The sequence below is a fragment of the Colobus angolensis genome, unplaced genomic scaffold (assembly GCF_000951035.1).
Source record: "Colobus angolensis palliatus isolate OR3802 unplaced genomic scaffold, Cang.pa_1.0 Scaffold14, whole genome shotgun sequence".
NCBI lineage: Eukaryota > Metazoa > Chordata > Mammalia > Primates > Cercopithecidae > Colobus > Colobus angolensis.
In genome coordinates this window covers 15,778,957-15,795,470 of record NW_012114488.1, presented here as the reverse complement: position 1 = coordinate 15,795,470, position 16,514 = coordinate 15,778,957, and positions in this window count along the sequence as shown.

The window sequence follows — 16,514 nt, the reverse complement described above, 5'->3', positions numbered from 1 at the left end:
TGCCACAAAAAATAAAATACCTAAGAATACAGCCAACCAGGGTGGTGATAGATCTCTACAATGAGAATTACAAAACACTGCTCAAAGAAACAAGCAAATGGAAAAACATCCCATGCTGATGGATTGGAAGAATCAATATAATCAAAATGGCCATACTGCCCAAAGTAATTTACGGATTCATTGCTATTCCTATCCAACTGCCAATGACATTCTTCACAGCACTATTAAAAAACTATTTTAAAATTTATATAGAACAAAAAAGGGGCCAGAATAGCCAAGGCAATCTTAACAAAAAGAAGAAAGGTGGAGGCATCACATTACCTGTCTTCAAACTACACATCAGGGCCATAGTAACCAAAACAGCATGGTACTGATAAAAAATAAAAATAATTTTAAAAAATTTAAAAAAACAGACACATAGACCAATGGGACAGAATAGAGAGCACAGATATAAGGCCAAACCTACAATCATCTGATCTTTGACAAAGCTGACAAAAATCAAGGTCTAATATCCAGCATCTATAAAAAACTTAAATTTACAAGAAATAAACCAACTCCATTAAAAAGTAGACAAGAGACATAAACAAACACTTTTCTACAGAAAACATACAGGCAGCCAACAAGCATATGAAAAAATGCTCAATATCACTGATAGTTGGAGAAATGCAAATCAAAACCACAACGAGAAACCATCTCATGCCAGCCAGAATGGTTGTAGAGAAAAGGGAACACTTATACACTGTTGGTGGGACTGTAAATTAGTTCAACCATTGTAGAAAGCAGTCCAGTGATTCCTCAAAGAGCTAAAAACAGACCTAACATTCAACCCAGCAATCCTATTACCAGGTATATACCCAGAGGAATATAAATTACTCTATCATAAAGTCACATGAATGTGAATGTGCATTGCAGCACTAATCATAATAGCAAAGACTTGGAATCACCTATATGCCTATCAATGACAGATTGGATAAAGAAAATGCGGTACATATATACCGTGAAATACTATGTAGCCATAAAAAAGAAGGAGATAATGTCTTTTACAGGAACATGAATGGAGCTGGAGGCCATTATCCTTAGAAAAGTAACACAGGAACAGAAAACTAAATACTGCATGTTCACACTTATAAGTGGGAGCTAAATGATGAGAACTCATGGACACAAAAAGGGGAGCAACAGACACTGGGGCCTACTTGAGGGAAAAGAGTGGGAGGAGGGAGAGGAGCAGGAAATACTAAGTATTGGGTACTAGGCTTAGTACCTAGGTGACAAAATAATCTGTACAACTAACCCCCGAGACACAACTTTACTTATGCAAAAAACCTGCACATGTAACCCTGAACTAAAAAAAAAAAGTTAAAATTAATTAAAATAGAATTAAAAAGTTTCTGAAAAAAAAAAGAGAGAGACTCAAAGAAAGAGTCTTCCACCCCTTGACCATGTGCCTTGAAGACCCATTATGCAGAAATAGACAGGTGCCCAGACAAAATCAGCAGTGGGTGGACCACATTCATGGACAGGAATTTGCACAGCTTTCTCTGAAATGATCATTTTGTCACATGGACTGTAGGCCAAAACCAATTTGTTATGTGGGCAATGGAATTTATCTCACCTTGGGTTTTTCCCCAGCCAGTGACGTAACATTCAGTCTGATTGGCCACCACATAATTTGGGGATGGCAGACAAGCTGGGATTACTTTGTCAGTGATGATGGCAGAACTGAAAGAAAAGCATCAGCAGTTATGTTTGACTGCTCTGCTGGAAGTTGCAACACCCACAACCAGGCATCCCTTCCCTGAGGCCCCAGAGCCCTCTGAGCTGGCACTCTCTTTCTTCACTGACACAGAGCAACGTAGAACATAGCGTTTCACCCTCACATTTGCCTGTGGTTGCCTATGGACTACACAGATATAAGGTTTCATTTGAAAGGCATCAGTTGCATACCAGAAATTGCTGGTGGCCTTCACCTTTGAAAGTAGAGATGACAAAGGCACACTTCTCATGTATATTCTGTGCACAACTGGAATCTCATGCCAAGTGCATCCTTTTACGTTAATTGAATAGGGCATTGATCAGTGCACAGAATGTATGACTGAGACGCCTCCAAGAGGCTGTAAAATTGCAAATGCATTTGTGTGCCCAGAGCAACTTGCTCCATCCTTGGATCCTCCACTTCCTCCTCAGTGAATGTTACTACACCATGGTTGTAAGAACCCAGTAAAATACTTGATACCAAATGAAAGTGTGAACATTGAGATGAATGTTTTCAAAGCTGCAACATGTATGGGGAGTCGTGCAAACTGGTTCTGTTATTGGGAATGAAGTCTGTCACTGACTGCTTGACTTGAGCCCAGCCCAGGGGACACGGAGCAGAGAGGTGTATATCATGGAGTGAACTGGGCCATGGACGTGTAACAGAAGACCAGCTGAGAGTCTGAATGTTATTCTGGGGCACATATGAGTCTAGGACTGGTGCCAAGAGCATGTAAATAAACAACAAGCAAATATTGAAGGTGGACCACTTGTTTTTCATTGCTAATTAGCTGCCCAATTTTTAAACAGTCTGCAGCACACACTGTCACATGGGAATGATGTTTTAGAGTGACATATTTAGAAGGGAGAGAAAGGATAAATATACATTTTTTACAATTTAAAATTTTCACTATTACCAAACAAAAATATCCACTCAAAATACAACTCAACAATGCAGCAGTCATCTAACAGCAAAGAAATGCAGAGAAAAGCAAAACCGCAGGAGACTATGAATAAAGGGTGAAGGTAGTCTCAAATCCTCAAAGAGCTGTGTTTATTTCATTGATTCAATGAATGAATAATTCATTCAATGAATGAAATGAATAAATACTCATATTCAATTCTGATGTGCTTTAAAGATGAATATGCTCATTTTACACTTAGCACAGACTTTGTGTGTATTGTCCCCTGTCCTCTACAGAAAGTTTCTTCCTCATTGTTAAAGTTTCCCTTTGGTACCAATTTTTCCTGTCCACATAAAGTATTTCATGTAAAAATCTCAGCATAAAATATACACTGAAAAGAGTCTGAAAGTGCTGTGTGAGCTCTGGCATCTCCATTGAGCTCACTGTTCCCCTGCAGTTGTTCTTTCCCCAGTAGCTGTTCCTTATTCTTCTTTCTTTGCGGAACCTCTCCCTGTACATACACAACTTTGTATTTAGCCAAAGACTTGAGGACTTTTCTTTTTCTTTCTTTTATTTTTTTCTGAGATGAAGTCTTGCTCTTGTCGCCCAGGCTGGAGTGCAATGGCTCGATCGTGGCTCACTGCAACCTTCGCCTCGGGGATTCAAGCAATTCTCCTGCCTCAGCCTCCCGAGTAGCTGGGATTACAGGCGTGTGCCACCATGCCTGGCTAATTTTTTTTTTTTTTTAGTAGAGAGGGGGTTTCAACATGTTGGCCAGGCTGGTCTCGAACTCCTGGCCTCAGGCGATCCGCCCACCTTGGCCTCCCAAAGTGCTGGGATTACAGGAGACAGCCACTGCACCAGGCCTATTGCTTCTTTAAATAAGGGACAAGAAATTTAAAGAGAAAATAGGAAGCACCTTCCCCTACTATAACTTATGAAGTAAGAAGCTAACTGATCATGTGGTAAAAAGGAACCAAATAAAAACTGTGTCTCAAAATATTAGGAGCACTGCTTCAGTGAAATCAATTAAAGTAAATGCCCATATTAGTCATCCATTGATACACATACTTATTTTCCTAAGTGAATTCTCCACAATTCTGAAAATCAGTGAAAAGATTATCTCATGTTACTTCTACACAAAACCAAGCAGCGCATGTGATTCTCCATGTTTCAGGGCATACACATCCCTTTCCACTGGGGATCAATGTGCCCTACCGAAAGCAACTTCTTGCCTTTTAAACTAAATTCAGTAAACAAAAAATTGTTTTGTATAGCTGACATAGGATCACATCAATTGCACGAAAAACATCAGTCTGTGGAAGGAACTTACAATGCTGTATGAGGCACGTTAAGAAGGCGTAACCCATCACATTGGCTTTTCTGCTGTTCGAATTTTTTTTCTGGTCAAAAATACAGGTGCTAAGACTCCCTGAGCCCAGCAGATGTTAGAACAGAGGAAGGCAGAGGGCAGCCTCCCGCAAAACATCTCCTACTCCTGCCAGTTTCTAATCCAGGGTCCAGGAGCTGGAGCTTCCGGACTCCCCGTGCTTGCGCTTGGAAGCAGAAATGCCCTCCCTCAAACGCCACTTCTCTCAGGGGCTCCGACCCACCTACCTGAGGGTCAGTCCGGGAGCCAGCGTCTGGACAGAGCGGGGTCGCGCCCTGGAACACAGGGCAGGCGAGGAAGGAGAAGAGCCCAGCTGGCAGCGCAGGGGCGAGCGTCCTACCTTTCCCAGCGGCCTTGGCCTGGCCATCCTGGCCCTGCGGGAGGCAGTCCGCCCACCCGCGCCCCGTCCATGTCTCCGCCCCGTGTCCGCGCCCCCGCCTCCTGTCCCTTGCCACCGCCTCGTGTCCCTCAGACCGCGCCTCCGCGGAGCGCAGACGGCCTTGGTCCGGCCCCGCCTTGGACCTTCGCTCGCGCTCCATAAGCATCAGTGTCCTCCGGGCGGCCACGGGCCCGCTGCGGCTCCCACCCTGGCGCCCCTGGATTGCTCTCCCCACTCTCAGCCTCATGCCCCCCACTACTACCACCTCGTATTTTGCAGCCTCAGGACATGAACCGTCTGCTAGCTGAAGTCGCTTGGGATAAAGCCCGCGACAGGTTTCGGAGCCGGACACTCCCTCCCACCTGAGGCATGGACAAAGTGTGGGGTCTGCTGCCCCCTGCCGCCCCGGCTGACATTCGCTTCTGTTTGCACGCTGCCCACCAATATTCCAACTGGAACATTTCAAAGGCAAGGCTGAGAATAAATGCTGTTTACAAATTCCAGAAAAGAAAAAAAAAAAACAATATTGCTCTTCTGCTTAGCAATAGGTTTTCCCAGCCAAGCCAGCACTTCTGTGGGTTGTATTTAAGTCTTAAGTGCGTCAGAGTTGTTGCCTGCAGGCGCTGGTATTGTCCAATGGGGGAAGTTTGAGGACAATGTCTCTGAAAACTCCAGGCTTTTGGATGAAGCAACCTTTCCACATTAAGGATGTAACATAAGACCTAGTAGAGTTCTCCTACGATTTACCCATCATGCAAAGGGACTGAGTCTCTGCAAAACAGGGCTTTCAAAGAACCTTTTTCAGGAGAAGAGAATGTTGGAAGAGCTGATTCGTTGCCTATTTGTTTTTGACTTCGCATCTAAACTGATAAAGGTATTTATGGGTATGGACAACAAATAATGAAAGGGATCAAAATAGGAATGTTTCATTCAGTTTAACCTGGCCCATGCAGTGCACTTCAGGTCCTAGACTCTGGTTTGAACTCTGCAATTTCTACCATTCCTTGGCTTTGTTTGTTTCATTGCTTGGACTTTCAGACTGATCAGAATTCTGTGAATACAGTAGGTGCTCGATAAATGCTTACTGTGGGTACTACCATTGATGCCTGTGGCAGTGACTGCAGATGAGCAGGCTCCGACAGCAGTGAGGTGTAGGGCTGGAGGGCCTGGCTGTGGCATCCAATCCTGCTCCATCCGCCACACTAGCTGTGTGACTTTGGGGAAGCTATGAACCTCTGTTGAACTCTCTATTAGTACAATGAGAGTGTTAGTAATAGCACCTTCCCTCATAGGGCCCGAGTGAGGAGTAAATCAAATAACCTGTGTAAAGGACCTAGTTTGGTGCCTCGTATATGTGAAAACTACTCATGGGACAGGGGACTAGTATCCAGAATATACAAGGAACTCAAACATCTCCACAGCAAAAAACCAACCCAATTAAAATATGGGCAAATGACCTGAGTAGACATGTCTCAAAGAAGACATACAAATGTCCAGTAAATGAATGAAAATGTGCTCAACATCACTAATCCTCAGAGAAATGCAAACCTAAACCACAATGAGCTATGATATCACCCCAGTAAGGATGGCTATTATCAAAAAGACAAAAAAATAGCATGCTCGTGAGGATGCAGAAAAAAAGGGAAATTTCCTACACAGTAGGAATTTAAACTAGCACAATCACTCTGGAGAACAGTATGGAGGTTCCTTTAAAAACTACAAATAGAAGTACCATATGATCCAGCAATCTCACTACTGGGCATTTATCCAACAGAATGGAAATCATTATATCAAAGAGTCATCTGAAGCCCCAGGTTTATTGCAGTTCTGTTCACAATAACGAAAACATGGAATCAACCTAGTTGTCTGACCACCAATGAATGGATAAAGAAAATGTGGTATACACATATCATGGAATACTATTCAGCCATAAAAAATAATGGAATCTTATCATTCACAGTAACATGGGTGAAGTTAGAGGACATTATGTTAAATAAGCCAAGAACAGAAAGGTTAGCACTGCATGTTCTCACTCATATATGGCAGCTAAAAGAAGTTGAACACAGGAAGTAAAAAGTAGGACAGAAGATACTAGAGGCTGAGAAGGATCCAGGGCAGGGAGGGATAGGAAGAGAGTTGTTAAAGGCTATAAAATTACAGCTTGATAGGAGGAATATGTCCTAGTGTTCTATACCACTGTAGGATGTCAGCAATAATACAGTCAATAGTTTCAAATACCTAAAAGGGGGATGTTGAATGTTCCCAACACAAATATATAAAAAATGATAAACGTTTGAGATGATGGATATGTTAATTACCCTGATTTGATCACTATACATTATATGTATTGAAAATCTCTATGTACACCATGAATATGTACAATTATTACTCATCAATTAAAACTTTAAAAAAAAAAAAAAACAACTTGATCTCATAGAATTAGAAAGTAGAATAATGGTTATCAGAGCCTGAGAAGGGTAGTTGGAGAGAGGACAATGGAGAAAGGTTGGTCAATGGGTCCAAAGTTCCAGTTAGAAATAATAAGTTCTGGTTGTTCTATTACACACTAGGGTGACTATAGTTAATAATAATGTATTGTATATTTGAATAACTAGAAGAGAGGATTTTAGATCTTCTCACCACAAAGAAAGGATAAATGTTTAAGGTGATGGATATGCTGATTACCCTAATTGATCATTATACCATGTATCCATGCATTAAAACATCACACTATACCCCATAAATATGTACGATTGTTATGTGTCAATTATAAATGAAATGAAACATTTAAAAAAGAGCTTAGTATGGTGCCTAGACACTTTAGGCATTAATCAATCAAATAATATCAATCAAGATATTATTATTATTATTCCTCCTCCCAGCAGTAAATGGCAGTGCAGTGGTTAAAAGTAATCACTTAAGACCCAGATATTTGGGTTAGAATCTGGCTCTGCCAATTTCTGTCGGCATAACCTTAGGCAAATAAGTTTCAATGTTCTGATCTATAAAATGGTAATAATAACAGAGAAAAACTCTGGTGATTGGAGCACGGTATAGGTAAGTCATAGTGCTGTTTGTGCCTGGCACAGATGGACAAGCCTACAATAAATCATAGCTAGCAGTAAAATAAAAATCATAAAAAGGGTATATTTTGATTAGCCACCAATGCTTAATTGTCCTCTAAGGTAATAATGTAGTTGTCTAATTTCACCTTTCCAGTTACTTGCTTATCAGAAGGTTGATAGCTAGGGATTGCCAGAGTGTCTGAACTCAGAGGCAACTTCCCACGTGAAGATCAAGGGCTGTCTACAGCCCCTGATGGAAGCCTGGTTGCCAACATCAGTCCTTCCATTTGGAGCAATTCTTGTGCAGTCACTGATGCAAAGTAATATTGGAATAATTGCCTCAAGAATGTTCAATGGTTATTACTATTGACTGTGGCCTGGTAGGTGGAAAGGCTGCTCAGAGGGACCAAATGCAGCGACCTTAGCTCCCACAGTTATTTGTATATTGGAACTTGGTTTTGCAAAGTAGATCAAATGACACTGAACAAGGTTTGCAATAATCCATCACTGCTGGCCAGACTGGGAAGGGTTTTGGACTAAGAACTGGGCTAAGGAACCCTGCAGGTTTGAGGTGAGTTATGAGTTGGTGCTCCCTTGCCTACAGATTATTTCAAAACAATGTCCCTACGACTTACTGAACTGGAATGTCAACTTGGTGGATTCTTTCTTCTCTGGCCACTCTTAAGGGACTCACATACTGCTGGATTCAGAAAAGGGCTTTTAAAAATTCGGGGAACCACCTTCCCTTACTGAGCTCTAACACTAAGAACCAGAGGACCTATTCTTTTATGAAGGTCAAATGACCTTTGAAAAGGGGGACCTCCTTTTCTCCACAAATGACATTCTTTTGTTTTCCAAGGCGCTTAGGGCTCCCCAGATTTGTGGCACACCCTGCCTTTAGTGGTTTGCCATGGTCTTTGGGTTAAAATGCACAATATTTAGCAAGACAGTCTCCCCAGTCATCTGGCCTAGTCTGGTTTCCTCCCTCACCCCTCCCCCAGTACTCCTCACCTGCTTATTCCGGTTTAATCAGGTGCCTTAGTCAGCTGGGGCTGCCATCACAAAATACCACACACAGGAGGCAGGGTGGTAGGGTTGGGAGTTAGACACAGACATTTATTTCTCGCGGTTTTGGAGGCTGGATGTCCAAGATCAAGGTGTTGGCAGATGCAGTGTCTGATGAAATCTCTTTCCTTGCTTTTAGACAGTGCCACTCCTGGCTGCGCCCTTACATGGCATCTCCTCAGCTTGTTCGAGGAGGGAAAGGAACGGTGTGTGTGTGTATGTGTGTAGATTGGTGTGTTCCTCTTCTTATATGGGCACTAATCCCATCATGGGAACCACACCCTCATGACCTGATCTAACCCTCATCACCTCCAAAGGCCCTGCTTCCAAATACTAGCACATCGTGAGTCAGGGCTTCAGCATATGAATTTTGGGGGGACACAAACCTTCAGCCCATCAGGGATGCAAACTCAGTCAACCTCAGGGGCCAGGCAGGTACAATGAGTTCTTGGTGAGAGAACGAAATTTAATATTTCAAATACAGTCGTTTGTCACTGACACTCCAGTCAGCCACACAAAACCAAGTTCACTGTCCCTCTCTCCTCTAAATCCCCTCTCCTCCCCGCACCCAGATTCAGCCCAGGGCAGCTCACACACTCCATTCCCAGCCAAGTGGGGCCGGGGCCCCTCCAACATCCCCAAGCTGGGGGTGCTTCCGGTAGGATGACGGGCCTGAAAGCCAAGTAACTGGCCGGCCCCAAGGACAAGGTGCCCACGACGAATGACGACACGAGCAAACCAGGCTGCAGCTGATCCTCCTGAGGCTGCAGGGGCCCTGTGTTCCCACCCGTTCCTTCTGTGCGTCTCCTCATTGGGTGCAAAACCTCGACTCCCTCAGGTCTCCTGCCCCACCCCGCACCCTTCATGCTCTGAAGATGGAGGCGCCTTGTACTTCCGGGCGGCAAAAAGCCCTGAGGGAACCTCCTTCCGTTTCCTGCTGTGAGGACAGCGGACCCCCTGTCGCCGCCCAACTCCTTTGTCCTTTCCCCGCAGGGGCTACCTTTCCTCAAGTGACCGCCCCACTCTCCTCAGGAACTCAGGCTTTGTAACCCCTTATTTCTTCTCACCGTCTACGGACGCTCTCCTGTGAGCACTGAAATGCCGTCTGCACTTCTGGGGCCTCCAGCTCCTTCTCTCTTGGCTTCATGGCAGACACATTTCTTCAGAGTTACCCTAATATGCTGTTTCCATTTTGTTTCCCACTGACTCTTCAGCTGTGATGCTGTGGTCTGAATGTGTCCCTCAAAATTCACGTCTTACAAACGGCTTTTTTTTTTTTTTTTTTTTTTTTGAGACCAGGTCTCACTCTGTCACCCAGGCTGGAGTGCAGTGGTGCAATCTCGACTCACTGCAGCCTCGACCTCCTGGTCTCAGGTGATCCTCCCACCTCAGCCTCCCAAATAGCTGGGACTACAGGTGTGTGCTACCACACTTGGCTAATTTTTTATTTTTGGTAGAGACAGGGTTTCTCCATGTCGCCTGCACTGGTCTCAAATTCCTGAGCTCAAGGGATCCACTGCTTTGGCCTCCCAAAGTGCTGGGATTACAGGTATGAGCTGCTGCCCTCAGCCCAACATGTTGCAAACTTAATCCCCTATGCAACAGTGTTCGGAGACGGGGACTTTTGGGAATTTAGGCCGATTAATGCTGCTTTAAAGGGAGCTTGTGGGAGTGAGTTCAGGCTCTTTCACTGGCCTGCTGTGTGAAGACACAATGTTCATCCTCTTACCGTCCGCCTTCTGCCACGTGAGGACACTGTAATAATTGGCACCTTGATAGGGGGCTTTGAAGCCTCCAGAACTGTGAGATGATACATTTCTGTCCTTTATGGGTTACCCAGGCTGTCATCTGGGTAATCCATAAAGGACTGTGACACTTTGTTACAGCAGCACAAACGGGCTGAAACATATGGCATGATTTCTCTTCCCACCCCTCTACTAACTCTCATCACCAAACTCAGTGAGCATTTTTTAGTCTTTATCTTTCTAAAAGGATATCTTGGTAGGGTGGGGACTGGAGTTCTGACAGTGCTGGTGATTAGGGTTGGCGTGTCTCCCTAGTTGATTTACAGTTGGGGCTTGGGCACTGTTTTAAACTTGGGAGGAGCCTCCTAACCATCTAAACACAACCCTGATTCACCTGGTAGGCCAGAGCTCTGCCTGGAAGAAAAATACTGAGATGCCAGCACTCTAATTACTATTGAGGTGCAGGGATATAAAATCTTCTACAAATTGGGATGACTCTGGGCCAAGATCAATTTGTTAGAAACAGCCAGGCTTCCTGAGGGAATGTTCCATTAAGGGAAAAAGAAGGTTGGTTGGGCTTGACCAGGCAGTTTTCTCCCTTGGGGCCTCTCATAAGGTTACTGTCAGATGGTGGTACAGCCACAGAAGTGGCTCCATACCACATGGCTGGCTGTGCCAAGCACTCAGAGGTCTCCCCCAACACCATGATGTCAGGTTGAAGGGACTATTTGTTTGAGATAGAAAGTGGGACGAATGCCAAAAATCCATTTTAACCGTGCCACCACAGCACCAAAAAGCACATCCTTCAGCATGCTTTGTGGAAGAAGGATTGCATGTTTATGGCAATTAAAGATTGCAACACTTTTGATTCCCATAAAACTGTATGTGTTTACACCTCTGACTGAACACAAGGGGGGGCTATCCTCTGAAATAGCAGAAACCTAACTTCCTGTGTGCAATGACAACCAGAGCTTATTCCCTGGGTACTACCTGCCATAAATATACAAGTCCCTTTACCTAACAAAGACACAGTGATATTGGGGGTTCGTGCCACCACTAGTGGAGGGGGAGGAGACTAACCTGTGGCTCAACCTTCAGTGGAAGCAGATGTGCTCGAAGCTATTTGGGCAACAGAGTTCAAGGATTTGACCTGTGTCAATGAGAGAGAAGGATTATAGCGAGATACTTTTGGCAGGCTCTGGAAGGAGATGAATTATGGAACATGCATAAATAGAGACGGATGCACAGGGAAGCTAATAACATTCAGGCTCAGGTTTCCTTCATTGCATGAGTCCCATGGCAGATTGTATTTTCCAAGATGGCAGCCACAAGACTCCAACCACATGTACTCTTCTTACAGTATGAGGCCGATAGTCCTCCCATGGAAAGGTGGGGTCGATATGTCCTTCCCTAGAATCTGGGGAGACTTGTGACTCTCATGCAGATGATGCGGGAGTATTTCCAGGCTAGACTGTAAAGGAGAAATAACTTCTGCCCGATTCTCTTAGAAGCCAGTTACATGCTTCTAGGAAGCCCAGACACATGGAGAAGTTCTGAGTGTTTTGGCCGATAGCCCCAGATGAGGTTCCAGCAATAGCTGGGATTACCCATAAGATGTGAGTGAGGAAAGCTTTGAGATGGTTTCAGCCCTAACCACCACTGACCTCATAAGTGACCACAAGAAAGAGAATCCCCTGGTCAAGCCCAGCAGACCTTCAGAATTCAGAAATAAAATAATTCATCTTATTTTAAGCCACTATGTTTTGGGTTGATTCATCCCATAGCAAAACACAACTTCAACAGTCCCCTTCTGAGGCTCTGGAGGGGCCCTGGCAATGTGTTCATTTGGTCATTTGCTTTTGTCAAGTTTGCAAAAGCAGACATTTTAGCTGTAATTGGCTAAAATTCTGATCTCTTTCTACCCTCATGTTGGGTGGTGGTGGAGATGATGTGGGCATTTTGAGCATCCAGCAAAAGAAGAATTGAGTTGAGTCATTGAGTTTGGGTTCCTTGGGATTTATTTATGTGGTATGGAGTCACTTCTATATATGTTATTACTAGCTGTCCCTGTGTAAAGCAGATTTCAGAACAGTCTTAACCTCCCTTGTGCCGACTTACCTGGTGGTGTAACGTAAATATGCAAGACCATAGATTACATCACGATTGTGTCATATGACATGTGGATCTGCAGGAACATGGATGGAGCTGGAGGCCATTATTCTTAGCAAACTAACACAGGAACAGAAAACCAAATAGCGCATGTTCTCACTTATAAGTGGGAGCTAAATGATGAGAACACATGGACACATCGAGGGGAACAACACACTGGGACCTATCAGAGGTTGGAGGATGGGAAGAGAGAGAGCCTCAGGAAAAATAACTAATGAGTACTAGGCTTAATACCTGGGTGATGAAATAATCTGCACAAGAAACCCCCAGGACACATGTTGACCTATGTAACAACCCTGCACTTTTATCCCTGAACTTAAAATAAAAGTTGAATGAGAAAAATAGAAATGTACAAAGCTAGAAAAGAGTCTAGCTCATCCCACCTGGGAATTACTCCAAATCTTACCGCTCATACATAAAAATAGTTTGATAAAGGTTTTCCTAAGTGTGCCAAGAATCCTGAAAACTTATCTTCCATTATCAATCATGAGCTATGAAGCCAGAAGAAAAATTTAAATCTATCAACAATAAAATACTAGAGCCAAAATAGTTTATTATTCTCTTCTGTCATAGAATATGATATTACAACATTATTGAAGAGGCAATCAAAGAGTACGCAGGCAAAAATGTTGGGAAGGGAGTATTACAGAGATAGGTCAGGAATTTATTTAAATTAAAATTGCTATTTTACTGAGTTTTACATATATTTAGTGGTAGCGGTAGTCAGAGTAGACTTTGCTGGGAGCCTGGGTCATTGAGATTGGTGTTATTCAGGTTATGTTGGGCTCATTTGCTCTCACCTTCTGGCACACACAGGATACATCTCACTTGATTTCTCACAAGTCTGTGGTACCCACGACCACTCCCACCTTTTTACAAATTTCACTTTCGCTGGTTTCTCTGGACTCACACCATCAATTCTCCCCTCTGGCTAATTGTTCTCAGTCATCTCTAGAGAATTGTCTTCTTCTGGGTCCTTGTGTTGTTGAGGGCTTTACCCCAAGGCTTCTTTTTCTCTCTCTGAGCAAGCTTGTCCACCCCCATTGCTTCAGTCCCACCTATGTGCTGACAACTGCTAATTCCACATCTCCAGCTCAGACCTATTTCCTAGGCTGTACACCAGGAATTGGCAAACTTTTTCCATAAAGCGACAATAACAAATATTGTATTGGCTTGCTGGTCATTGTACTGTCTCTGTCCCATCTGCTCAACTCTGCTAAGGTAGTGCAAATATAGCCACAGACAATAGTAAAAGAATGGGTGTGGCCGTGTTCCAATAAAACTTGACTTATAAAAATAGGGCTGCTTCATGGGCTATAGTTTGCGAACTCCTGTTCTAGACCAGAATATCCAACTCCCTTCTGGAAATTTCCACTTGAGTTTTCTCAAGTTCCTAAACATAACATTGTCCCCAGGCAATTTCATCTTATTCCCTCCTATATGTTCCTTCTTAATGAATGATACCACTATCCACTAGATGTCCAAGCCAGAAATTCAGGCAGCATACTTGATTTCATTCCCCACATTCAATCAGTCACAAAATCATGTCAATTCTACTTTCTCAATATCCCCCTAATACATTCTTTTTTCTCTTTCTCCACTGCCTTCTTTCACTCCCTCTCATCTCTCACCTCCTATGACCTCCTCACTATGCTGCAATCAGAGGGATCAAGCCACCCTTGGATTTTAAAAGCCTTCAGTAACAGTACTCCCTGCCTTTCTTTGGCTGAAGTCTAAACTTCTTGAAACAGAGTGAGAAGCCTGCACAATTGGACCATTTTCCCATGTTAGCCAAATTCTTCTCATCTGCCTTCTCCTCCTGCCTCTGGAATCCTGCTCATATTCTTCTGCTTAAAGAATGTGTGGCAGGTGAAGCAACTGTCTGAGGCCAGTATCCCATGGGCAGTAAGAAGAATTTACCAAGACAGTTGTAGATAAAGAAAGGCAGATTTATTAAAGAAAGTATGAAAATATGTTGCAAGGGAGCAACGGGCAGGCCAGCAAGAGAGGAACTGAATGCCAAGAGACAAAGGCTTGCTGGGGGGTTTATAGGATGTTGCTTGTGCTGCGTGCTGAAGAGGGCTTTGTGCAGTATTGATAACACCAAGGTTGCAGTGGGATAACCTGCATTTTTCTATCAGCTGAGGGCCTGGTAACAGCTGGGCACAGGAAGATTGTGAGTTATTTGTGCAGGAGGTCTATGGTCCTGGACCGTGAAGAAAGGCAAACTTATAGCTTATTTGGTTTCTCTTTCTTATTCTCTCAGTGCCACCAGCCTGATTCCTTTTGCCTAATTAGGACTCCACAGAATTCTTCTCCTTCCGGCTGTCTTCTAAGTCTCAACTTGGATGTCACTTCCTCTGGGAAGTATCTCCTCACCTCTCAAGACTGTCTCTCTGTGCACCACTACAACAAATGGGACCTGGGCCACTTCACTTTTACAATTCCAGTTTACAGACCTGCACTGCCCCAACCCCATTAGACCGAAGACTCCTTGAGGGCAAAGATGGTCTCTTATTTACTCTTGATTCCCCAGCACCTAGCACAGCACTAAACACTGTACCCACTGAAAGAACTTCTGAAGGATGAGCATTTATAGCAAAAGTGGTTTCCACTGACATTCCCTTCTCTCTTCCCCAGCTTTGGATTGAGGAGCCCAGGAGCTGGTCAGGTGGCAGGATGAGATGAGAAAGGAGAAGTCATTACTTGGGGCCTCTGTTTTGCTGGTGTTTTGCTGGTGTGTGGAGATGGTGGGTTTCCCTTGAATACCTGGGAGGCAGGAGCAGGCATGAATTACTCCAGCCTCTAGGTTCTGGACCCACACTGGGGGCTGCTGCTCTCTAGCACCCATCAGTGCTTAACCATCTGGTCTCCAGCCAGGGAGGGAGCATGGTGGTGGTGAAGCCTCTCTGTCCCACTCACTCATCCCAGGAGCTCATGAGAATCAGTCAAAATCTGACTTCTACACCCTGAGTTAGGAACTCTATAACTTTAGACTTTCCCTGAACTTTGGGAATTCTCTTAACTAGTATGAAAGCAGTTACAACATCCTAGGTCCTCCTAAAATAGACACATGTATCCAAATATAGGCACATGTATATGCAAATATATACATGTATACATATATATAAATATATACATATACTTTTTGTTTTGAAATAAGTATAAACACAATGAGTTATAAATATAGTACTGAGAGGTTCTTGTGCCTATGGCCCTGCCTCCCTCAGGCAGTATCTTACATAACTATAGTTCATGATTACAACCGGAAAGTTGCCATTGGCACAATATCAGAAACTAGTCGGCAGACCTTGCTCAGATTTCATCAGGTTTTTTTGTGCGCTCATTTGCTTTCCTGAAAAGATTTTAATGTTTTTCTACATGACTTATCTCCCTGACATACTGTGAGATAAGATCTTTTTTTTTTTTCTGTATGAGCTTAGAGAACAATGAATGTGACAGATGGGAAGGATGATTTGGTGCATCTCTGTTTTATCCATGGTGAGTCTGGACCTCAGGGCAGAGTGACCCTCGACTCTCCTCTGGGGAGTCCTGGTGCTGCCTCAATGCCGGCTACTAAGTTATCCGGGACTGACAGTCTTCTTCTCTGCTAATATTTGTCTTAAGCATGTAACACGGCCATGCTTATTAATGATGAGGAGACGGCCAATGAAAATTAATTTTTTTCAAAGATGAATAGATACCTAGATTTTTTCAACCACAATTCAATTAAGAAAATATCACCTCACTGAGCCCCGAATGAGTTAGATCTCACTTAGAAAGTGTCCCCTAGTGCCAGGCAAGTGCCTCATATTTGTAATCCCAGCACTTCTGGAGACTGAGATAGGAAGATCCCATAAGCCCAGGAGTTCAAGACCAGCCTGGGTAACATGGCAAAACCCTGTCTCTACAGAAAATACAAAAAAAAAAAAAAATAGCTGGGCATGGTGGCGTACACCTGTGGTCCCAGCTACTCTGGAGTCTGAGGTGGGAGGATCGCTTGAATCCAGGAGGTTAAGGCTACAGTGAGCTGTGTTTGCACCA